The sequence below is a fragment of the Carcharodon carcharias genome, chromosome 5, assembly GCF_017639515.1.
Source record: "Carcharodon carcharias isolate sCarCar2 chromosome 5, sCarCar2.pri, whole genome shotgun sequence".
Taxonomy (NCBI): domain Eukaryota; kingdom Metazoa; phylum Chordata; class Chondrichthyes; order Lamniformes; family Lamnidae; genus Carcharodon; species Carcharodon carcharias.
In genome coordinates, this window is record NC_054471.1 from 52,878,594 (window position 1) to 52,906,114 (window position 27,521).

Genomic DNA, 27,521 nt, shown 5'->3' on the forward strand with positions numbered 1-27,521 from the left:
ATTTGTGCAAGTACTCCACCTCCCCTTCTCCCTTTGTTATACTTTCTAAATAGATCCTACTCTCCAATATTTAACTTTCACCAATGCCCTTTAAAACACCTACTGCTGAAAAATAGTTTTCTATATCCTTTTGTTCAGTATAAGTAATGCCACAGATGTTGTTCTGGTATAGTGTAGAAATATTTGGCTTGCAGTGGCAAAAAAAATGAAGAAAAAATTTCCCACATACGTTTTCAAAATCAAAACAGAAATAATTCTGAAGAAGGGACACACTTATAACGTCATAACTAATCTTCTCACTTTGCAAGTGCTAACTGATTTGCTGGGTATTTATAATATTTTTTATTTGTTGAGATTTATAATTTTTGCAGTTTTTACAAACAGTTAACAATTAGACCAATGTCTGCCTGTGAGAACATGGTTCTGCTTTTAAATCCCATGGTACATGCAGTAACACCATCTCAGTTTTGTCCCACCTCTCCTGAGGATGCCAGTACTTGCTGGGGTATAGTTCCACAGATTCAGCAGCCTTCCAATATCTCAAAGTAGCTGTTCTTCAAATCTCAGCCTAAACAGTGAACATCAGCAGCTTATTTTTTGACAAACTTTCTAATTCCATTCTCTCCTAAAGGTATTGACTTATTCTGGAAAATGATACTACATCCCTCCAGTAAATAGCTATTCTTCACATTGAGTCTTGCTACTAAGTCTTGACAGGTTGCTTGTAACAAGTTACATTCAAGCCTTATGCTTTTCTAACTTGTATCCAGAGAATACAGAATAGTATTCAGCAGGGAGGAAACTGCCTTGTTTTGCTTCCTTTATACTGGGCCACCTCCATACAAGTGGGATGTTAGCGCATAATTATCTGGAGTGGCAACACTAGATATTTTCCCATCCTGAGAATACTGCAGTCCCTGAAGAGAGTCCCAGTGGAGAGCAACTATGCCAGCATAGACCAGGATTAAACATGCACCTTTTTGGTCTTTAGGGCTAAGTAACATAGCAGGAGCTGGATTTATGCGCTATGATATGGGTGGAAGTTGTGAAAGAACATCTGGAAGCCCACTACTGGGTAAATACAGCACCTGGTGTGATAATGAGCCATTTGGATCACTATGGTCTCTTGTTAGTGCTGAGTTACTTCAGCTCAGCTGCAACTCTCATAAGCAAACTGAAATTGGCCTCAGCAACCTTAACAGGTATGGAATTAATGTTTCTGGCTCCGCTTCTGACTCAGTGTTCATCAGGTAAATACTCTATGGTCAAACAGACTGCTGACATGACTATTTAACCTTATACAGGAAGAATGGTCTCTTTGGTAAACGATACCAGACAGATGCTTGCTGACACCTTTGCAACCATGTCACAATGAGTCAGCACTTCCAGAGAGTGAGTGACTGGGGTGTGACTACCATAGCATATGAGTGAAGGAGAAGTGGTTAACATAAACATTGGATAAAACAGGCCCACTAAAAACCAATCCAAATTTATCTGGAGAAATAATTTTAAAATCCACTGAAATAATTGGACTTTAAAATGTATAAATCATTGGAATTCCACTGCCAGGGCCCACTCCCACCCGCAAAAGAAGCAAAAATGATTAGCAAACATTAACATGACCCAAACTATACATAATTGAGACTTGAATCCGAATTAGTAAACTACCCAAACTCAGCCACAAAACTGATCACTTCACTACAAATAGACAAAAGAGGATGGTTCAGGTTGGCAGAGAAGTTCTACAAAGAGCAGATACACATGTTCCATTGAGCTTCAGCTACTTCTTCATTTTGCAACAGAGCATGTGCAGTAAACTTGGATGTTAGTGCAGCAACAGCCAGCAGAGCAATGTTTACATTCTTAAAAATGCAATCTCTCACACACATATAAAGTATACTCTCTCTGTTTGTGAAATATCAAACTGAGGTTCATTAATTGAATTTGCCTGTTTCTGAATGTACTTAAACTATATTTGCATTCTTAGTCAACATTAACTCAATATAATTACATGTCCAGTCATCAAGATTAAAAGTAGGATTCCATTTCACCTTGCAAGTATAGATTTGGAATCCAGTTAATATATACACTTCAAATTGCCACTTCATAGATGTTCTGTGGTGTAGCTACCTCCACCCCCTGTTTGAATTGTACACTGTAATAATTACTGTTGATAGGCACCTAGTAGTTTTATTTAAATTAGGGCCTATTAATTATCCCAGTTTATGTATTGAATATACACAGACTACGGAAATATGCAGTATTTTATTGCATTTGTGAAGCTGTACTTCAGACTAACAGTCAAATGTTTAACAACTTTCACCACAAATAAAACACAATTTTTCTATTACTATCAAGTCTTGGGAGGTCTTCGTCCAGGATTTGCATAACATATGTCTCATTGTACGGAACAGCAATCTGTTGGAACTATCCAGAATCATATTACCATATTAGAATACTTAATTCAGACTTTTTTTATGAATCATTTGAACTAACGCCATTTCTGTTGTTGGATTATAAAATCGACCAAAAGCTTAGAAACCAAATTTTGACTACATCTATAACCGGAAGTCAAATAAATGTTACAAATACCTGAAATACTCTGCAAAATTATATTTGTCTCCCTCGGTAAACACCTCAACAAATGACAGCTTCTATTGTCACCTTCGGTGGGGTGAGGAGGATTGCACCACATTAATTAATCACCTTCAATGCTGCTCCATCATCAACAGAAGACTGTCCTCTTCAAATGAACTTTTTAATTTGCATTCTGCTGGAAGGTGTGCATTGATCTGGGTGATGCTGAAGATCAATGCTGTTCCATCGTCAGGCAGCACGGACATTTCAGGGTTCTGAACAGTGGTTAAAGGTTGAACGCCAGGCAATTCCCTCCCTTTGATCATGGAGGCATCTTTGAATTGTTTGGTGTGATGGTCAATAGGAAGAGCATGATCAACAACTCACCATCTGGGGTAAACCCAAGTGTGAACATTAGTCATGGTTTTGCAGTTCTGACAGTGGTGTACTAATATATTGCTTTCATGCCCATCTGGGAAATTCATCTCTGGGGGTTCCCTAAATCATGGAGCCTGGTTGGCAATTTATCTTCAAAGCACAAAAAGTGCCAGGCAGGAATGGAAGCTAAATTTGTGACCTTCTTGGTCATGAACTAATTTCTGCTGGCTTGATTTAGGGGTAACCATTTTTAAAGAAAAAAAGTGAGGAAAATAAACCAACAGCTGTACTAACGCTACAGAAATTTGAGGCGGCTGAATTATTCGGAATATTTCAAAAGATAACTCCTGCCCCCGTCCAATTTCCAACATAAAACACACAAAATAGTATTTTCCACCTTTCTTAAAGGAGCTGGGGGGGGGGGGGGTGGTGGTGAGGTGGAGGAGACAGAAGCACTTCGCTTTTGATTTGCTGACATTGGGATTAGTCCAAAAGGGAGGGAAAAAAACCCAGAAGAGGGTGGGACTAGTTGAGAACCCTGCTTGCCCTCAATCCGTGTGAAAGCCTCCATCAGCCAATCATCGTTGTAGAACAAGAGTCTTCGTCGCCGTTCAAAGTGAGATGTGTGACGGCTCCTGGTTCTTTAGGACTGTGTCGATCGGATGACGCGCCTCGAGGAAATCCCTTTCTGGCAGGGGGTGCTGTCAGTGTTCTGCGATTGGTGGTGGAAGCCGAAGCAGAGAGTGACCGAGTCAGTGAGAAAGAGAGAGACACACACACACACACACGGGGGGTGGGGGGTGGAGAGAGAGAGAGAGAGAGAAGACGAGCGAGTGAATGCTGCTGGAATCGAGCCCACACGATGGACTCCGAGTGTCCACTGAAGACCACGGCCAGCCGGCAGCAAAACCACTGCAAACTGTCAGATAAGTAAGGGGCACCTTCTGTGTGTTCCGCATCCCTTAGTAAGCCGGAGTGCTGAGAATACTACCCGTGCAGTTGTGCGTACACGAAACAGATGAGAAAACTACAGACAGTGGGGATGTGGGGAAAGCCCATTTGTTTTCATTCTGTATATATATATTTTTTTTGGGGGGGTGGTAACTAATAATACAACTCTGGTTATAAAATGCCACCCCTCCCGTGCATTAAGAGTTTTTAAAACAGCGCTGGCCCGCTGACTTGGACTGTTCGTGTGTGTGTGTGTGTGTGTGTGTGTGTGTCGAGGATGTCCGAACCGAGCGGCGAGCCCTTGCTCCACACACACACACATGTAATAGCAACTCCACTCCGCGCAGTGATTTGACCTTTTCGTTATCAGCGGCCGCGGTTAATACGTGTCAGAAAGAAAAAAAAAGCGAGCACTGTAGAGGAGGGGGGTCACTTTCACTCCTGCACACCAGTTTTCACATTTCTGCTTATTTGCCAGTTTTTTTTTCGCTCGATTTCTAACACACACACGGCTGGACAAAGAGTTCGTTCGGTTTAACCTGACTCTTAAGATAATCACCACGAATCTCATCATAACATTGTAAACCAGAATCGGGAGGGGAGAGAAGAGGGGAAGCTGGGGTAGTTTTTAAAGGGAACCACAAGTTCCACACCGCACCCCCCCCCCCCCCCCCCCCAATACAGTGATATTGGAAAGTTAGGACGAAAGCTACACCAAGTCCATCATATAAGAAATGAGCTGGAGAAGATTCTTCTCCAACTTTGGCTACCACATCAGCCCATCGGAAACATTCTTCCGCAAAGTGCTATGTTCCATCGAATCTCCGCTCTCAGTTTGACGAACTGTTTTCCACAGCTGATTTGTTTTTTCTCTTTTAAAAGGTACCAGATACGGGCTATAACCCAACAACAGAGTAACCTCAAATGTTTGGTTGCGGACACAGCTCAGGCTGATGGCACCAATTTGTAGCAAAAATCGGTCCCTAACAAGCCGTTTCCTAAATGAACTTCACATTTTCAAGCTTCATCAGCGAAAGTTTTTTTTAAAAAATGAAGCAAATTATTAAGGACGTTATGCCTTCAGAGGGTGAGCTTAGTCGAGTACCTAAGCATACAAACAGTAGTTGGTCAACATCTTCACTTGAATCGAAACTGCTTCCCAATCACAGAAGGCCCTTACACAATAGCCCTTGGTACAGTTGTGGATCTAAGATAAAAAAATAGCTGGGAAAAAGTTTTTGTTTCAGGTTTCCAGCATCCGCAGTATTTTGCTTTTATCTTAGTAGATCTAAGATGCTTGTTTAAAATAAATCACAAACGACCCCCAAGAAGCCACAGGAGTTTACCAACTGCGCAGAAGTTGATTGATCAATTGTCACACTGTGATGTTTGCTGAAGTTTTATACTGGGCTTCAGAACTCATTCCCCCCCCTCTCCCCTCCCAAAAGTGTCCCTAACGACATCATTTTTGCCAAGTGATGAGCAATGATGCCGAATGGGTAATTTTTTTTTCCATTTTACTTAGCAAAACTTATGATTCCTCAATTTCGTTATCTCCTTAAAGGGCCATTACATTACATTTTGCTAAGTCAGTGCTTTTGTCTTAGCACCATTAATTAAGAAATGCAGATTATACCGTGCTTCAATGCCACAAAAACACATATATATACATATATTTCGCAAGCTTTTTTTTTAAAAAAGAGAACAACCAACCTGAGCCTGGACAGGAAACCATCTTGAATGAGCTCATCCTCGTCTCCGAGACCTGGAAATTAACACGTCTGCTCAGTTTGACATCAAAGGACAATAAATATTTGTACACAGTTCACAACTTTTTCAATGAAAAAATGTGGTCATTGTTTGGAGACACTGAATCTTATCGTCTCATTGCATCCCTAAAGATTTCTGAGTGTTTCGATTACCTTTCTCACTAGACAGCCAAAAGGATTAAACTGTACCAGAAATAAATATGTTCAGTGCAAATCAAGCTTCTCACAGGAGCATTCCCAAACACTGTTGCAGTCTCTAGGACAGCCAGGCATTTCCCCATTCATTGTTGCAGTAAATTCTAATGCTGTAGCTTGTGTCTATCGGCCGCTGCCGATACAACACCGTGTAGCAAACATTCCAGTCACATTTTTGATTGAAAGAAGTACGGATTTGTTTCCCTGCTGTAAAAGCGAGGTGTATATTCTTTCAGTCTGTTAATAATGGATTGTGTTTTACCAGCAGAGTGTAACACAAGAACTCCCTGCGTTCCAGTACTTACTCATCGACTTGAGCCGATTCTTCTGTGCAAACAGAAGGGGCTCATTTTTGCATGAAAAGCAATGGTTATGCCATTGGTCCCATTGAACTACTCCAGTCTCTTAGAGGCTTGCATACGCACGATTTGTGCGTGTTAAAGCAGCATTTACAGCACAGGAACAGATCATTCGGGCCAACAGGTCCTTGCAAGTTTAGGCTCCATACAAGTGCCGCCTTACTTCATCGCACCCTACAAAACATCCCATTTCTTTCTCCCTTATCTGCTTACTTAGCATACTCTTAAATATGCAAATACATTTTGCTTATATGGTTGAGTTGCCGCTTTTTATTGTATATTGGCAGAATAATATTTTGTCGGGTTTTCCAGATTGTACCTGGTCAAAGTCGAATACATGAACAAATTTGCCTATAGCGATCAACTGTACAGATCTCAACATTAAAAAAGTCTACTGCCAGTCGACTCTTCAAAAGAGCGGACTTGCTTATAAAGAGCTGTAGTATGAACCCACAGTGCAATTCTGTTGCCCATTGTGAAGTGTCTGTAGTGCCACAATGCAATTGGCGAGATAGACGGCGCTATGTAATCAGTCCGAGGGCTCGGGTTTCTGCGGGGCTATTTAAAGAATGCTGTATACAGGAACTCACCTGGTAACAAGCGACGTCTGCTTTTCCACAGCCATTGGATCAGCCAGAAGCAAGTCAGGTGCGGTTTAGAAGGTTATCGTTTCGCCTCCCACCCCGCACCCACCTCCACTTTCCTGTGTACAAATCGAGTTTTGCAGCTGTTGAGAACAAATACAGGAAGGGGTTCTCCCCTCCCCACACACAACACACTCACTCAGCACTGCTGATGCTCTCAGGTAATTTGGGGGCTGGGGGCCGGGGCATTTGGCAGCCCAGGCCGAGTTGTGGAGGGTCACAGCTCGGCCGAGCGAAAGCTATTTAACAACAATTGGTAAAAAGGAAAACTAACCTGCTCACTAAAGATCAGCTAGGGAGACCGTGGTTCAATGGGCGGTGCACATTAAGCAGCCTCTCTTGCACGTTTACGGCCGACCTCGTTTAATATCACTTACAATAAATAGCTTCATAATATTTAAATAAATCTTCCAATTTACTGGGAAGAAACATCCACCGAATTCGCAACCAGATGAGGAGCACTTGAAACGTAATTCGAAACGTGTTGAAACACCCTTTCCCGCGGCGTCATCATTTTGCTTAGGGGAAATGCTGGAAATATCTGATAATATTTATTAAAACAGTACACTGACGATTTCCTCGGTACCTCACAGGGGTCGGGGGAATTAAGTGTGACTATCGCACAGCTTCTCCCCCGTAGTACGCAAGTCCCGGCTGGTTTTATTCCCAGTCAAACCCTACCCTCCCCCACCTCACAAATTAAATCCACCATGCTTAAAATGTTCTTTAATAGTTGCATCAATAGTAAATAGCTTTCCCAAGTTCTGACATTCAGATACCGATTTGGACCTGCAATCGTGAATGGTGAAGTAAAAGAACGATTCATTATTTTACCACATTTAACTTAGCATTCAATATGCGAGGGCAGGACGGACACATGGCGTTTCCGTTCCTGAATGTGCGAGCTTTTAAATGACAAGGTTACTTTGTTAGTATCATTCTTTTTTTTTTAAATGCGATTCTCAATTAAATGGCTCTAATATTATTTTGGTGGCTACCAGGGTTGATTCTTTGTGTCTCCCAGGCAAAAACCCGAACCTTTGACTATCTTCTTGGCAAAACATAACATTGCTGTGCAGATTATAAACTATCCTTTCATAATGAACTCTTCAAAGTAATTCAGTACGATTGTACAGCAGAACAATGCCGCAAAAAGCCGATTTTTAAAAAAAATCAATTATCGCGTTAAAGATTATAGCCCCTTTAAATCTTCTACATCCTGGTGCTCCCGTTTCTATGGCGACGTTTACCCATTCTGTAAAAGGAGATAAATACACAAGTATTGTACTGTGGGCGGGTGTCAGGGTGGTTTTACTGCGCTTGCCTGTTTCCTACATAAACATTACCGACATGCTATTAAATGCCCTAACATGTATAACTATACCTATACCAAAATGGTAACCGTACAATCCAATAGACGAGCCAAGAGAAACCGTTACTTAAATAAATCGAGGATATTAAATTAACTACTGTGCTGACATTAAAAATGGTCACTTCAAAAGAACCCCTCTGCAATGAAACAGATATTGTTTGAGGCTTTTTTGGTTGTATTCAGTGTGGCAAAGCAACTTGACATCCGCCATTCAAGTTCCAAATAGCTTGAGCCACAGTGAAGGAGAGATTAATTTCAAAAGTTTTCTCTATATTTTTAAAAAGCTGTTATTGAATCTGACTTTTATTTCTTATTCATATGCTGATTTCGTATTATAAATTCAAGTGCCAATGCAAATTGCCAATAGTCAAAAAGTACCATACATCACAAAGCAGGGCTTAGAGCACTAGCCCTATCTCATACATTTCCCCCAAAAAGACCATGTGGTGAGAAATAAATTGCTATTGATTTTAATCATGGTGAGAAATAAATTACTATTCATTGTAAACAGTAATGATGGACTCTTTGGATTTAAGAAATAATGGTGAAGAATATATGTTATTAGAATACATAATTTATCACAATACAAAAATGCATGCAACCTGATTTAGGGAGCAGAGAACTCTGTGGGGTTTTTTTGATCATTATGTCTTGTATGTTTGTCATTTATTCCTTTGAATCAAACTGGAGCAAATTCCAAGTTCAATGTTTTAGGAAGCATTACAGGCACCTAAGATAGCTGCAACTTCACAAATGGTTTTGTTCTAATTTTTGCCTAGTAAACACTTACTGAGATGAATCAGTTGTAATTGAATGTACTTTGCTTCAGATTAGTCTAGCAATTTAACACCACTCTTTTCCCCCAACCCCATTAATTTATTTCCTTCTTTGAAGCATTGACTTCCAGATACAGCATGGTTCCACTGGTGCTAGTCACACTTCTGCACTTCAACCAAGTGGTGATTTGTTAGGTGGGAGAATTGACCACTATTCAACCATTGAAGATATTGCAACCAAATAATGACACTACCTTCACGTGATATCTCCACATTTTCACTTCCAGCAGTGGTCATTGGATAGTATGCCAGGGGTACTAACGCTATGTTAACTCCCTTACTATTCTAATTAATAGCATAGATGGAGATCAAACCTGGAATTATTTGTGTACCTCAAACATAAGATTCATGGCTACTTAGGAACCAACATATTAATTAGATGACATTGCAACATTTAATTCAACATCTTGTATTTGGGAGTAATTGAACTATAACATATCCTTGTGTACAAACCTAAAAGAAAGCAAGGTTTTAATTTAGATAATGTATATTGTTGCTATAGTACACAATTCCCCAGTTCTGATTTTAATTATAAATATTCAGCATCAGCTTGTGCAACAATTGACTGGTAAACTAATTGGGCAAACATGTTGGTGCATATGTAAAAAATGGTAAACTAGCCAATGTCAGCTGCATTGTTTCAGAAACTAGAGAAGTGTGTCTTGGATCAAACAGGAAGGTGATGAATTGTGGACAAAAAAAAATCAAGTCAGGTTTGAAAGCTACTAGTAATGTAAAAGGATATTGCTCTGTGTTTTCTTATGCTACAGGACTGCTGGTATGCAAGATAAATAATGCAACAGTGCAATGTATCCTACCAGAAGTTAAAATGTGCCTGTGAGGTTACATAAGTGAAATACAGATTCTGCAAACCAATCAGGCAAATTGATCTTGCTTCACTGCCTCCTCCCACCCCAAGCTTTTGAGGATGGTAGTATATTTTCTGCTTTAAAATAAAAGAGAAAAGTAGGCACTGAGTTTAAGTGATGCAATCTAATCACGGGTATTCGAATAAATTATATTGTGTGAATGCTAACTTGATAATTATCTGACCCCAAAGATTAGACTAGTATTTGGAAATCACTCCTTTTATGCCATTTTAACTGCTTGCATGCATTTCAACTATTTGAGATGCAGTACTGATGTTGAAGGCTTAAATTTTAATGTCAGAGTAAAATGTTAAAAATTTTTGATGCCTTAGGAAATCAAACAAATTTATCAATTAGATTTTATTTTGCTGTTAGGTTGTGTGGGTGTTCAAAATTGATAACACTGTAAATATCTCATGTATATGCACCATTGGTTGTATGGGGGTGATTTTGGGATCATATGTGATTATATAGAAAATGCAAGAATTGTATTATACCAGCAGTTTATGGGGAAATAACCAAATGTGGAAATCTTGAAACAAGACATAAATTGGGAACTAGTATTAATATTCACATTATTTTAAGTAATTTTTAAACCAAAGTTGCAATTCATGGCAAAACAATCTAAAATGTGAATTGCCTAGAATCAGTACTTCAAATTATAGGGTAGCCTGGAGGAATTGAAAATAAAAAGACAAATCAGAAGGACAAACAGTAAAATATGATTACCGGGATAGACCTTTATATAAAAGTATAATTTCTGTAAAGTAGAATTATGCTTTAAAAGGATTGAAATCATAAAAGATAGGAAGTTTCTTTAAAGTTGCAGGAAATAGAAACTGAATGTCACGACTATGGAACTTGAACTTACTTTAACAGAGTCAGCATTAAATGTTTACAGGAGGTTATCTGAAGAAAGCTGCAAAAGGGCGATAAGTACTTAGAGGAACATGGTAAAATATCAGTCAAAGAATTTTCATGTGTCATGCTTAATGAATAAATGTTAATAAACAAATACCATGCATTTAGGTTGTTCATAAAACATTTTTGTTTTTACTCTGGTGAAAATCTTAAATATAATTAAGCTTTGAAACTTTTTATAAATTTTTTACCCCAGTCAGAGCTTGACGCAGAATCAATGTCTAACGGAAATTGTGATTAGTACCCATAATTTCTTGCAGGCTGTTTCAGAATAATTTAATATTTAACTCGTTCCATGTTGCTGTTTAGTTGATTTTCTACAAATGCATCTTGTTGGTGTCAGAAGCATAATGCATTTCTATGAGATTATCTGATTCATTGCTTCAATCCTATTAACTTTGATTAACATTGAAAACTAAACTCTAATTCCTGAATGTCTATTGGAATACTTATGCATTTGATAAAACATAATGCAACTTCCCAAGGATTGTGGTTTTTCAGTTAAATAATTGATCTATACATTTCCAGAGATTATTGTATTTTCGAAATGGGATTTTAAAAAATGTAACTTCCTTGCATTGTTTGTGATGAATTATTTTCCAACATTTACTCTATTGGCTAATGAGGTGCCCCTGTCTTTGAGTTCTCTTATAATTATGGAAGAATTAATTATTTGAAACAAAAAGCTCCCAAACTTTAGTGTTACTGTATTTAGTCAGTAAGATAAACATTTCAAACAATTACATGCTTTATTTAAAAAAAGGTAACCTTCTCTGGTATGTGTTACTTATTTTATCATACATGCTTACATATTAACATGTGGATACATTATAACATTACATACTACGCATAGGGTTTTGCATAAGACAGTAGAAAAAAAGTAACATTTTAAATAATACATTACTATATATTTGTATTTCCAAATATATAAGTCTTTCCTATTGATACAATAATTCAATTGTCATGCATCAGTGTGTGTTTTATTGGCAAATATATTTAACTAATTCACAATTTGTCTAGTTCATGGTCTTGTGGTTATACATCAATAGCTAACAGAATTCTACTTTTGGAAAATTTAACAATCTGCCGATATAGTATATATTATTTTTTAAAAATGAGTTTCAATTTACTATTGCACAGATATCTGCCGTTCTCATGTAAACTTTGAAACTCTGGTTCTTCATGCACTACCCAAACTATATTTAAGCTGAATTTGCTTTTACCTGTAGTAAAATTGATAATTTCTAAAGTACCATTCTATCTCAGTAAACAATTTGGCACTTTAGATTAATTAGTTATTACTTAAATGCATTGTTATTGTAAAAGAATTCTGAAAACATATAAATCATATTGTTTATAGCTATGTATGGGTTAGTGTGGTCCACTTTGCTAATACAGACCTCTAATTCTTCCTAAATAGACACATGACTTCAAAATGTGCATTGAGTGGCAAGAAAATAGATTTTTAAAAAAGTGAGATGAACAGCTTGCATATGTTTGTGTCTGTGTATTATAATTCTACAGCCAGGTTTTACAAATAAGTTAAGTAAAACATTTATTTCCCATTTCTGTGACATTTTTAATGGAACTGCAAATTCTTTGAAAATGTATCAACATTGGAAGTTGTAACAATTGATAACCAAAATGGAAAATTAATATACATTTATTTTAAAATTTAGCTATGTGTTTTTCATTACACGGGATAAATCTGTATGAAAATCTGTATTTGGACATTTTGATTCTCAGTTTTATGTATCTTTGGAGACCACCCACTATACTACAACACTCTTCACATTTGTAGAATTATTGAATAAACCTTTACTCTGGCATGGTGGAATTAAGTGTTTTAGCAACTGGCTTGTCTTGCAAAAAGATCAAGTTTCAATGAGCTAAGAGTTGTCCATTTTGTCTTACCATTATAAAACAACTTGCTTAAGGGATTCAAAATACCTCATATGCTGATTCTCAATTACCGCTAAAGATGAAATGTTTGGCATGTGCAATGTAAACTTCTGTTTACAAAAGCTAGTAAGAAAAGGTTAAGTACTGATGATTCATTTGCCAGTACCTATTTCAGATTAAATAGTGCTCTTTCCAAAAGACTGACCATTTGGTTTAGACAGGATCAGAATTTTATATATTATATACAATGCGTTAAACCCCCAAATTTTTTAGGAAATAAAAATTATTGTTGTATTAATTTCAATAATTATGCACTTCCTGCAATGTGTGTGGTTGAAAAAATAGCTCTCTGCATATTTTATTTGTGCTTTTTCTTTCAGCATTTATCTGCCTACCACTAAAATATGGAACAAAAAAAGTGTTATATATACACAATAGTTGCTAAATAATAAACAAAACATGGAAAAAGATTTAATGGTGTAAATTACAATGTTTCCAAGCTACATTTTTTACAAATTTGTTGTTCTTGTTAGATCTTCAGTGTTTTAAAGAAAGACAGTTTTTAATGTCTTTTTTGTGCTTGAAAATGCAGGCAGAGATTAAGACATCAATTAGTTAGTTCCCAGCAGAAATGTATCCTGCCAGTTCAATCTGCACTGACCACAGTGACTGGTCATCACAGGCTTCGAAGCTGAATAATTAAGCCTTTGTTCAGCTAAGGGAAAACTGGTACTGGCTGGCCTGTTCAAAATGAGCTCAGTGACCTTCCACCTGGTTTGTCACCTATGCCCTTTAATTTGATGATCCCATATATCCTCAGACTCTATTTTTAGAGGCAGAATGTCAATAAGCCGCTCTATCTGATTTTCAATGACAACTGACATCAGCATGCATGTAACTATGCTAACCCATTACATGCTTTAACTAAGGCAGACAAATGCAGTCTCAATTTAAAAAAAAATGACAGATTCCCCCTAGTTCTAACTTGATGTAATTATGCAAAAATAATGCACTTTTCTCAGAACACAATTTTATGTTTTTCAATTCAAGATTATTCCAGTATTTAGTGCAATGAATAAAAATTAACAAAATATAAAAGGAACACAATGACCAATTTGAACAACAATTTTTTTTCAGTTTTTAAAATCATTCTAGAAGAATCCAAATACCTTTAAACAAATTAGAGCAATTAATTTCCAGATTGTTATAATTGGTATTATAATAAAATATACACTTTGGTATAAATCAATTTCATGATTGTGGTTCTTCCATGACAAATTGTGATCATATTTAATATTATTGATGGATTCTCACCTTTCCAACTATGTTATAATTTCTTGGACAACATGGCTGATACTGGCAGAAGCACTATAAACACAATCTAATTCACAAGATGATGAGGAATTCTGCAGTTATCTGAACATACTGAAGTAATTTTGGTAAATTTTAAAACTTTGCTAATAATTGAAGGATAATTTAGGATCAATATCTACAATTTCATAGGTTATAGCAAGATATCCAATCATTTGGTGATATTCCTCCTTTTAACAAATGAATATGCCCACCACTTTTTGTAATCAAAAAATCATGTTCTAAAATTTCCTGGATTATTTTCTGTTCTCTTTCCTCACCCCACCCCCATAAAAATTCACAACTCCTATGTTGTCGCAGTGGTCTTTGGTTGCACATAGTTTTCTCACATTATTTTAAACACATTAAATGTAAGCATTTGTTGAAAATAAACAACTTACTGGAAGTCTTTCATCTCTCAGACGCTATGTGGAACTTCCAAATATGGATTAATAAGCAAGATTCAGTAATGATCAATATAGCTGTCTTGATTCAGCACTCCGGTCAGCGACATCATACAAAATCATTAAGACATAGCAAGTGCACCTCCATGATATTTGTCTTACTTTTGTAAATTAAGTTAGGCTCAAAGTCATTTGTTTATATCTATGGATAATCTTAATTTAAATTTCTAGAAGGCCTCATATTCTGCACCGTGGATTTGTTTGATCAAATGTGTGCAAGGACATCAAATGTATACAGAGTGTGAAAGGACAGTGATGCAACCTCTATGGACGGATTGCTAGTTGGGTTTTCAAGCATTCCTGGATAGGTTAATGCATTGCATTGCCATGCCTGACAGAATAAATAAACTTCTGGGGTTTAAATAAGTTTAGCAAATATTAATAAATATCAAGCATTTAATTATTTTAATTGTTACACACCCTATAGTTACTACTTTCTAGAGGTGATGCGTTTCAGAAGATAAATACACTGCTCAAAATGAAAATAGTATAGTGCCAGTCTATACAAGATACCACACTCATGAGCTATACCATTTCCTTTCCATCTCAGGAAAACATAGCCCACAGGCAGCAAAGACCATTTGTCGACAAAATCAGCCTCCACTTGATGCAGTGAACTAACTGCAGAATTACATTTACAACACAACATTTCATATTGCAAGGAATTCTTGTTGGGGATCTTGCTCTTCAGTTTATAAAGCTAAAAAATGTATTATTTTCAGTAATCAGTTAACAGTATTTTTTAATAAACACAATTAAATTAGTTTTAATGCACAACTGTAGATAAGGTACAATATCTGCATCACTAATTAGATAAAGCATTTTGCATTTTTAAAGAATTACACAATCTTTTCCTATTCATATTGTACAGATTACTTTCTTTTATTTAATGTATCAAAGGTCAAATTTTCAGATTCATTACACCTAGAAAATGTTTCATCTATACATCACTCTTCTATATTAGCATTTCAAGTGAATGAATGTTTTGAAGGAATTAATTACAAACTATGCTAAGGAACCCCATGGTGTTTTCACAAACTGATTTTGCTGATTTGGACTTTGAGTATAATTTGTTAGTTAATGCAAAAAAAGTTCTTAAAAGTTAGAAAAATTAGATTAAATAATGGCATGTTTTGGCCCTAAACTTAAATGACGTTGCTAAATGAGCCATGGGGAAATTTACCTTATTGCAATTGAATTTTGTTTTTTTTAAGTTTGCCGTTGAGCACATTATTAAATCAGAATTTCTATAGATTTCTATAAAACAAATAAAAAATTGCAGTTAATATAAACCATTAAATGCTATTTAGTGATCAACAACTGTTCTGGGAACATTTCATCTCCAAATTTCCAAACCTTTATACTACATGTCATTTACCTTTGGTGATTTAATCTTTCTAAATAAACCAGGTACTATACAAGCATCTTAGCATTCTAAAATATACTGCTGTCCCTGGAGTGAAACTTGTCATTTGAATATATCTGCTACACCAAATATTAACAAAAACAGTGCAGCATTTAAGCTTAAATGTTTATCCAGCTAGAACTGGTTCATTAAGTTCAATTGTATGCTTCTATTAGGTATGCATTTACTTGCATTATTAAGGTAATATGTCTCCAATATTTACCAATTATAATATGGCAGGTTTTGTACAATTAATAGATGGTCAATTTAATGAGTTATAACAAATGCACCTCCATGATATTTTACTTCAGTTAAGTCTAATCACTTGGTTACTGAAGTTTGTTAATGAACTCAAGTGTAAAACATATTCATACAACTTCTATTCATTACCACAATATTTTTGGATCAAGAACAATATCTGATGCTGGATATCAGAACACAAAAAATAGAACATAATTGCAGAAACACATGTCTAACTGAATAAAGAAAACAAACATTCTTATTAGTCAAGGTGAACCATTATTGCTATGCTAAGTGTACCTAAAGCTGACAGAGGTGCAATTATTTCTACATACAACTGAATATTATTAACCTTATTTTTCAATCAAAATATATATCTATCATGTCCTCCATTTAAAAGGGAGATTTATATATAACTGCTTTTACATTTGTGAATTGGTACACCACCACCGGTCTGAATACATTTTAAAAAATTAAATGACAAATTATAGACCTAGACTTTCAACCAATACAAACTTACAAAAATAAGATGGCTGACATAGTGAACATCAATTGTCGCTCACTCTTTGGAAGTCAAACTCCAAACGCTCAATATTTTTTGGTAACAAAAATCACCTTCTTATTTTCCCCCACCCCATCCATTTTCAAAATAGTTTTGCATATCAAAAATTTGAATCCCTATATTATCTAGTTCACATTTATTTCTTTGAAAATGCATTTAATTAGCAAAAAAAATTGTCAACTGAATTATTAAAATTCAGTAAACATTTCTAGTATCAATGAGAATTGCACACCACACCAAATATTTCAGTCTGGTATTTACATTATGATTGCCTCTCTAGTCTATGGTCGATCTCATGTCCCACATTTTCCATCTTCAACTAGAGAACAAAATGTGAAAAGTACCATTCAATTTATAGCCAATTTACTGAAAATTACATTAATGAAATATATTGGGATGTCCTTCTCTCAAAAACATTTTAGGACAACTAATACATTTCTATAGATAGACCCTAAGAAACATGAAATTATTTGATTCTTTCTTTTCCAAACCTGTTCATAGTGTCTTGGATGTCAAAATACCATTTTATCCAAAACTCTATAATTAGCAAATACATGGCAAGTAAAGAATGTTCAAATTTCTTATTCAGGAGTATTCATATTCCCAAATTTTATGCATTCAATTAGTAATGAAAACAAAATAAATACAACTGTATACAATGTCATTTTGGCAGTCCAGCAAGGCTAGACTAAGCATGAATACCACAAATGTTTTAATGTTCAATTCATGCGCAAAGACAGCATTAGCTACAATTTGGTTCAGATTTTAAACAGTACATATGATCCCTAAAGCCAACGAAAACTTTTGTAAGAAGAGTTCACATTTTGCACCAACAGAATTAAATCCAAACAATGAAATACAATTTTGTTTACATTTTAAAAATCACATACATAGATCATAATTAGTATATGTTATTGTTTTCACAGAAATACACAGACTGCATTTTTGAAAGGAAGATTGTAACTCAACAGAAGCATGGAAGAGATTACTAATTGAAAGATCAAGAGTCAAAACTGCAATGTGACATTTTTATTCCCTTCCCCTCCAAAAAAAAAACCACATCTACAGATTGGGGTTAAAGAATGTATTAACTGAATTTCTAATCTTTCAAATCCCATATATTTGAAGAAATTTAAATCACCCCCAAAAATGTTTCTCTATAGGCCTGATGCTTTATATACTGACGTTATATTTGGGATGATCAAGATGTTTGAATTTATGTAGCACATTTCATATCTAAATGATTCAAAGTGTTGTACATCGAATTGTTTCTCAAGTGCAGTCATTGTGACCATGTAGACAAAGAAGCCAAGTGCAAGGCTGGTGGCCCATAGCTTCAGATTGCAAACCACACTTATATTGGCCTGAATTAAATGCTTCTGTCTCAATTGTGGGGGCGGCTAGAACAAATGTTTTCATGTTAAAAAAATATTGATGAACTTTAACTGAAATTTAAAATGTATGTGGGACAGTTTTGGAGAACTCAGCTTGAGATGATGGCCAATATACACAGTTACAATGGGCAATATCAACATATTCCTTTCAAAGTGCTTTTTGTGCCTTTTTAAAATGAGAAACAAATCCTCGTCCTACAGTCAAAAAAAACAAGTGAAAATGTACTTTTTTTTATTTACATCTCACTCCAAACAATTCAATCTTTGCCAAGGAATAAACTCTTCAAAATAGAGTCCAGAGAAATCTACTCGATGCAAAACGTTCAGATTTAGTGCCGAATTCCCCCCCCCCACCCCCTCCACAAATATCCTACAAATTCCAATGTGTTTTTCAACGAAAGCAGAAACACACATGATTTCTGGTAGTACAACTTCTGTCTAAATGGCTCCTACATCAGTTCAGATCCGTGCACAGATAGAAAACCATGAAGAAAACACATGAACCATCCAGGAAACAGATGCTCTCGAAATGCTTGCTTTACTTTTAAGTACCTCGGACGTGTAAAACTGCCAATGACAACGAATCAAAATGGCGACTTTCTATTCCCTGATCCACTTAAAGTCGAGCGGAAGGAAATCATTTACTCTTTCAGACCACATTACAATAGCAAAGTTCACCGTCGACTTAAAACAAAATAACTGAATGAACCGTGCTAAATAGGTTCGTATTACTACACTAAATTTTAATTGATTAAAAATGCACTTTCTCGTCATTATCATCACGCCGCTGTATCCACCAAAGCATCTTACCGTGAGTAAAAAGTCAATGAGAAACATACGTTTAAAATAGTATACAATATACACCTTCCTGTGCATGTTTTATATGCCCAACTCAGCCCTGCATCATTGAGATAAAGGGAATGCTGTACGGGTGCATCGAAGTGGATTTAGTGAATGGCAGCTAACGGGTTTGCCTTTTAAAGCAATGTCGCCGCAGCAGCATATCCCGGGTTAAGTACACAGCAACCCCCCCTCCCCCGTGCCCGAGTCCGAGTCCGAGGCGTTGCAGAGCCCCGAGGAGGGGTCCGGGTCTTGCTCCGGGTCCGCGCGACGCCCCCTCGCGCCCGCAACCCGAGCTCGCAGCCCGCCAGGTGACAGCAATCACTGAGTCCGGGTTCGCACACATGCACCTTCAAGCGAGCATGGAAGAGAAGCAGCAGCCCGCATTCAGAACAACATAAAAAAAAGACCTGCAAACTTTTCCACCCCTCCCCTTTTGCCATCAACCAACTTTCACGTGCGAACTTATATTATTCCACAAACTACTTTCATGGGATTTCGTCTTTTTTTTTTTGGCACGTTCAGTTTACCTGAAAACGTGAAATTCCAGGATGCGTCCAATTTTCCTTGACTTTTTAAAAAAAATATTGCTGTCTCTTTAAGTATTGTGAGAGATAGAGAAAGAAAAAATATACACACAGCGAAGAGTGAACCCGGAAGAACATTAATCTCCTCCAATTCTGGATAGTCCGACGCTACAACAGTGAACGCTTTGTCCGGGGGAATAGTGGGGCTTTATTTGGCTTAACAATTTAGCGCTTCTCGCGTCGTAGTAAACGGGTTGGACAAGATCGATTTTGGAGCTCCCGGTAAAACTGGAGGGTCACATATTTCTTTCCCTCTTACCTTACGTACGTCATTTTGAGACTTATTTCACTTCCTGCCTGAGTGTTCTTCGCTGCTGAAGCGCTAGCGCCAGGTTCAGGGCGGAAAGAGGCAATGTTCGAGACGAAACTTTGCCGAGCGAGCCACCCCACAACCGTGCAGCCCAAGAGGGAATCCCCAACTCTGGTCACACTCACTTCACCCTGCCTTACACGTCATGCAGCTCGACAGGGGCTTCCCCGCCAACAGCCGTGCAAGGGCGAGCCCTGCTGCTTGGATGTTTGTGCAACTCAACACTGTCCAGATATTTTGTGTCTTAGCAAATGCAAAACGTTTTTTTAAATCCCCCAAACTGCATTTCTTTTCAAAGCTTCCAAACTTTGGCTTCCTGCGCCGTCCAGTACACTCCCATTCAGCACTGATCGTTCGCTATCGTTTTGTAGCTGGTAATTCTACATATAAGTGACATTAAAATGCTCTTTACTTCCCGTTACCTCTCTGGAATTATGCCATTGCTGCCATGAAGTTTGTTTTGCATCATGTGATCCAAATAAGCTCTGCAACTGGCAGTGTTTAATAAAAAAAAATCATAATCCAATAACATAATATGATCTTCAATGTTAAACTGAATGTGATTTATATACCGTCTCTATTAATACATTTGAGAATAGACATCTGCAGTACATCTTACAATGTACAATGTTGTACAAAAACAAAGTTAGCACAGATGAAGCTACATGGCACCCAACAGCTGTTATAGCTGTTGACATTGGTGTATTGGATGAGTTTGTTATCCAAAGTGAACTTGTTTTGTTGATATAGATTTTAAATATTAAGTTTGGGATGGAAGAACATGGGCTGTGAAGACCAATGTTTTCTCTGGGGTAGAGGGAAAATAAGGTAGATGATTGAGAAGATATGAGTGTTGATCAATGGTAAAACACAAGCAAAAGTTACAGCAAAATAGTGGGAAGCGTAAAGCTTTTGAGTTAATGTTTTTGAAAAGCAAGCAGAAAAGTTTAAATTTAGTAAATATAGTAAGAAAGGAAAAACGCAGATTAAAATATTTCATGAAATGCAAACTTCCTTTTTTCAGCAATTTAAAAATTTTAATTTGTTTGTTATGAGAACCTAGCAGCATAAAATAACATTGCCCTTTATCCCTTGAGAACTCTTAGCTGCATAAAAAGACACTTGCTTGTAAAATACTGTCCAGATATAGCTTAGAAAAAGATTCAGCCCCCAATTTTCAACAGGTTTTTCAAATGTATTAACAGAGACAGTATATAAATCACATTAAGTTTAACATTGAAGATCATATTATGATTTTTTTTTTATTAAACACTGCCAGTTGCAGAGCTTATTTGGATCACATGATGCAAAGCAAAACTTCATGGCAGCAATGGCATAATTCCAGAGAGATAATGGGAAATAAAGGGCATTTTAATGTCATTTATATGTAGAATTACCAGCTACAAAACGAATTTTCAGAAAAAAATCAAAAGGAACACTTAAAATGTAGGTATTTTCTTTTACAATCACAGAATCACACAGTGCAGAAGAGGCCCTTTGGCCAATCGAGTCTGCACCGACACGAGAGAAACACCTGACCTACCTGCCTAATCCCATTTACCAACATTTGGCCCATAGCCTTGAATGTTATGACGTGCCAAGTGCTTTTCCAGGTACTTTTTAAAGGATGTGAGGCAATCCGCCTCCACCACCCTCCCAGGCAGTGCATTCCAGACCATCACCACCCCCTGGGTAAAAAAGTTTTTCCTCACATCCCCCCTAAACCTCCTGCCCCTCACCTTCAACTTGTTTCCCCTCGTGACTGACCCTCTAACTAAGGGGAACAGCTGCTCCCTATCCATCCTGTCCATGCCCCTCATAATCTTGTACACCTCGATCAGGTCACCCCTCAGTCTTCTCTGCTCCAATGAAAACAACCCAAGTCTATCCAACCTCCCTTCATAACTTAAATGTTTCATCCCAGGCAAAATCCTGGTGAATCCCCTCTGCAGCCCCTCCAATGCAATCACATCCTTCCTATAATGTGGCGATCAGAACTGCACACAGTTCTCCAGCTGTGGCCTCACCAAGGTTCTGTACAACTCCAACATGACCTCCCTACTTTTGTAATCTATGTCTCGATTGATAAAGACAAGTGTCCCTTATGCCTTTTTCACCACCCCTCCACCTTCAGAGATCTATGGACACACACGCCAAGGTCCCTTTTTTCCTCAGATCATCCTAGTGTCATGCCATTCATTGAATACTTCCTTGTCAAATTACTCCTTCCAAAGTATATCACCTCACACTTTTCAGGGTTAAATTCCATCTGCCACTTATCTGCTCATTTGACCATCCCATCTATATCTTCCCGTAGCCCAAGACACTCAACCTCACTGTTAACTGCCCGGCCAATCTTTGTGTCATCTGCAAACTTACTAATCCTACCCCCCACATAGCCATCTATGTTGTTTACATAAATGACAAATAATAGGGAACTGAGCACAGATCCCTGTGGTACACCACTGGACACTGGCTTCCAGTCACTAAAGCATCCTTCTGTCATCACCCTCTGTCTCCTACAGCTAAGCCAATTTTGAATCCACCTTATCAAATTACCCTGTACCCCATGTGCATTTGCCTTCTTTATAAGTCTCCCATGTGGGACCTTGTCAAAGGCTTTGCTGAAATCCATATAAGCTACATCAACTGCATTACCATCATCTAAACACCTGGTCACCACCTCAAAAAATTCAATCAAATTTGTTAGGCATGACCTCCCTCTGACAACGCCATGTTGACTATCTGTGATCAAACCTTGCCTCTCCAAGTGGAGATAGATTTTCTCCTTCAGAATTTTCTCCAATAGTTTCTCTACCACTAACATGAGACTCACTGGTCTGTAGTTGCCTGGCTTATCTCTACAACCCTTTTTAAATAGCAGAACCACATTAGCTGTTCTCCAGTCCTCTGGAACCTCCCCCGTGGCCAGAGAGGAATTAAAAATTTGGGTCAGAGCCCCTGCGATCTCCTCCCTTGCCTCCCTCATCAATCTGGGACACAAGTCATGCGGACCTGGAGATTTGTCCACTTCTAAGCCTGCCAACGCCGCCAATACCTTGTCACTCCCTATGTCAATTTGCTCAGGTACCTCGCAGTCTCTCTCCCCGAGTTCCATACCTTCATCCTCATTCTCTTGGGTGAAGACGGATGTGAAATATTCGATCATAGTGAACTATTTTCCATTCGAATGAACTGCTAACGAAGCAGCAAGAATAAGTCAAAATTCAATTGTGTTTTTTTTTAAATGATTCATTTACTGACTATCAGGTTGGATGTTTCACAACTTTTGAGAAATTCTGAGACTATCTAGTTTAAAATATTATATTGAATTTATATAGTGTGACAGTGAAATCCTAGCCTTGTAATTTGTATTCGGTGGGTTCTGTCAAATGATTTTCATTTGCCATTCAAGAAAGTGAAAATCATTATGAATGTCATTATTTATGTAATAAAACTTGCACAGGTTTGAGTTTTTCCTCATGAAAAGGTGCATAAATTTGTGAACTTGTCATGACCCATTAATTAAAGCTGCAATTTCCAACAATAATGATTCCTAAATATTAATGCAAGATTCTTGTTACCAAAATCATTGTTGATGCTTGCCCACAGGAGTTCAAAAGCTACAAAGATAACTCGTTATAGGAGCACAAACTTCTTTACTGAAGAAGGTTCCTAAGTATTAATTTTGCTGAGATAAACAAGTTCCATAATAAGCTATATCATTGAAAAACATAATATCTTATGTCCAAGGAATAAACAATATCATATTCCCTCTTCTTTTAAAATTTAAATCCAGTTCAAATTTTGCCCTCCTGGAGATAATAATATATCCAGGATTTACTTCCTCTGATGCCTATTTCTCCCCGTCCTCAATACCTCTGTACCCTTTTCCCTATATTAGCTTAGATGGTGTGTTGACAAGCTTATCTAAGCAATGTGGGTGGGAAGGGACATAATTACATTCAGGTCCAATTTTGTCCAGTAAAGATTGTTGTATAACAAGTTGATTCTCGCCCCTGTGCTCTCCCCCCACCCCCACACCTCCCTACCCCCCTGCCCCTGCTCTTGCTCTCAGCTGATGGGTGCTGGAGCGGCTTTTAGCATCTTTTCTCTCATTTAAGATCAGCTAACTCATTGCAGACTGGGAATTGAATCTGGACTCAGTCATGCATTAACTTTACCAGCTGCAGGGTCACAATTTCATGCTTTAATTGTGAAGGATGCTGTATTCACATACTGAACATCACAATTTGAGCATCAGTCTTGGCTGACATTTAATTTTGGTTATCATCTGGAGGTGAAGTTTCGAAATCCTTAGCTGGAATACTAGATAGAGTACCTCAAGATGATAGACTGGTTGATCCTGGTAATGAAAGAAAATCAGCAGGGAAAATGATCTGAATTTTCAAAACATTGTTAACTAAAGCAGAGCTCCATTGATAACTTTAGAGAAGCTAGAAAAGCAGAAAACATAGAAATAAATTATATTTTAACAATTCAGGTGACAATTCATTTAAACTAGTTCTGTGTACAAGTTTGTTGTGATTTCAAAAAAAATGCAAGGAAAGTTGTTGAATTAACATTTCATTCCTGACTGTTGTTTGCTTTGCAAACTGCCTGACATCACCACAGCAAATTTCACATTGTAAAACTTCAGTAACTTAAATTGCATTTTCCAAAATAACGTTTTATTTTTATTTGGAGTTGTGGAGTGAATGCAGGACCAACTCAGCATTACAAATTAATTTTTATTGCAGCTTTTCTAAATCTGTTACGCAGAGATGAAGCCCTTTTACCGGTATCCTGTAAGCACATTAGGTTTGCAAAACTGCAGAGAAATTATTCAAAAATGTTTGTTTTCAAATGAATATACTGTGAAAAAATAAGATTGAATGCAGGACGTGATAGCCTGAATTTAACAATCTGCCTATATTTAATGACATTATAAATGCCCCCAAAACAGTCTTCTTTTCACATATGCACAAGCACATTTCCAGGAAGGGTCATTGGATACTGAACAGGAATGGGAACCCTGGCCAATTTGCCTTTAACCTACTAGGCATTGAAGCCAATTGTAGTACCCCAACATCTCTCCCAACTGAGATCAGCTGACTTAGAATAGACTGGTGATCAAACCTGGTACCTTCCTGCCCTATTTGAATAAGCAACACACTGGCTTGACTTGCTGAGCCACCAAACCAGCATGCAAAAGAATATTTGAGGAAATAATCATAACAGACCATTTCTGATATCAGAAAAAATAAAATGACTGTTTGGAAGATGTGAATAAGGTCTTTCTAAATCTGACCATAACAACATTCTCAAATTTTCCATTTTTTTCAAAAGCACTTGACAAACTGGATGTTTTGCTTTGATTAAAGTACTCTGTACTGTGACTCTACAACATTTAATCATGACTGGAGTCACTTAATGCATGGCACACTTAGGAACAATCAAACTTTTCACATAAATACAACAGTAAAGCAGTAATATTATCAATAACAATTTCTCCAAAGCCAGTTTAAATGCTAATTACAAATATTTAGCGAAATTGTGGTATGTTTGCTGGAAGGTTGATTTGGCTTTTAATTATGCACTGTTTTATATTGAATCTTTTGTTTGTTGATTGGTTACATTTTCTGCCATTTGCCTATTAACTAGTTAAATCAGCTCTCAATGTTCACAATGTCATTAAAGTAGAAGTAATTGCAAACGAAAATCCTGCTGTCAAGGAAGAAAGCAGGAAAGGATGCAGAAGACTACTTTGAGTTTTGATTTGTTTGTTCTGGGAGGGCATATAGCTGCTGTGACCTTTGCTCTGTGGGGGAAGGGCTGTATTTTAGAGGGAACCACAGTTTGTCCTTTTTCAAGATGTGATTGCTCACTAGCTTGTGAAGAAACAGCAGAACTTGAAGCTGGAAATAGGCTTTTTGTACTTGTGTATGTTTCAGGAGCCACTGCAAAATCAATGCCATATGAAGGAATTTAAGCTAAGAAATATAAAGCCTGATTAAAAAGGGAATCCAGTATTTGTCTGCAGTAATTTATTAATGGGCATACATTTCATAAAAGAAAACTTGGTTAAACGTTTTTTATTTGCTGAGGGATTTCGTGTGCAAGGACAACTTTGTTGTAATTTTCATTATACAATCTGTTTACAAACAGAGTTTGCTAACAACGAAAGCTTATATAAATAGTCATTTGGTAGTACAGAAGTTGAGTATTGCTGAAAAAAGAGACCTGTCTAAGCTTTTCGTCTTGTACTCATCAGGACATTTCACAACAATATCAATATGAGGGGAAAACAACTAATTATATGGTATGTGAAGAGAGTGCTGATTGGTTGGTAAGTGGTGTTGGCATGGAGAATGCACCAATGATAGTAATTGACAGTTAACTGCCAAGCATTGTCTGAGATTTAAACCAAACAGCTTGATCCTGATTGGTCAAGGCATTGCCCTGAGGAATGAGTCAGCAAATGGCTGTCATTTATTTTGTTTAGCTGAAAGAGATGCAATGTGTGTACATGTTCTTTCTGTTTGCAAAGAACAGGGCCCTGTGTATTAATGTATGTAGCTTCCAGTACACACAAATTGCCACACTTTGACCCTGACTGACAATCTTAAATTGGTTGTTAGCGTAATTCTTAGCACACTGAGGATTATTTAACAAATGTTGTCCAATCGTGGAATCACATCTAATGTTGGACACTGTTTTGAGTTTAGCAAGTATGAGCTGGTTGGGTATGGTTTGTATCCTGCCCGTTGCGAACAGGGGCTGGGACATGCTGTTTGATATGGTCCATCAGTCTTTGGGATGTACAGCCTACACATCTAGCATCACACTGGCACTGAAATTTATATACCGCATTACTCAGTTGTGTGATAGGCAGAACATCTTTTTGGCTTGATGGTGGCATCCTGTTAGTGGCGAATACCATTTGTGTTTTTACTGCATAGTAGCAGCGTGAAACTGTTAGCTTTACCTTTTGCTCAAATTTTTGAGATACCTTGCCCTTCCAGGGCAATTTGAGGTTTTGGGAGCCTGGATGACTGTCAAGCAAAGTCGGGGAAGGCGGCAAGAGACAGGTGGACCAGAACTTGAATAGCAGAAGGTGTGGGCAAGGACAAAGGGTGGTGGTGGGAGGGAATTGCTAGTGGGAAAGATAAAGAAAGAAGGATGATTGGAATCATAGGAATGAGGGAGGATGGAGGACTTTGAAGATGAAGATTTTTAAATTGAAATTCTGAGAAACAGGGTTCCAATTGGGAAATAGGAGTAGTAGCTCCTTAGTGCAGGATAGTATGCGAATGGCAAAATTACAGGATGAGTCCTAGTTTATGTTGGGTGGAGCTCCTGAGGAGGGCATTTGAAAAGTCTAGCCTGGGAATTTCTGTAGGCATGGATTAGAGTTTTAGTTGCAATGGAGGTGAGGGAAAGGGGTAGAACTCTCAATGTTTCTGCGATAAAATTAGTTTTGGTGATCAACTGGGTGGGGAAGTCATGTTCAATTTGATCAGGATATCAAAGTTGAGCTCTACTGAATTTTGTTTAAGCAGGTACACGGGAAGGGGAATGGGATAAGGGGCTAGG

At 37.4% G+C, this 27,521-nt stretch overlaps 1 long non-coding RNA gene across 1 annotated transcript; it reads right to left on the reverse strand.

Annotated features, from left to right (window-relative positions):
- Window positions 1-373: 373 nt before the first annotated feature.
- On the reverse strand, window positions 374-20,020 carry LOC121278248. The gene is made up of 3 exons (XR_005943084.1): window positions 19,875-20,020; window positions 5,620-5,671; window positions 374-568 (listed from the first exon to the last, which is right to left on the reverse strand). It is a non-coding gene; the product is annotated as an uncharacterized LOC121278248 (long non-coding RNA).
- Between the last annotated feature and the right edge of the window lie 7,501 nt (window positions 20,021-27,521).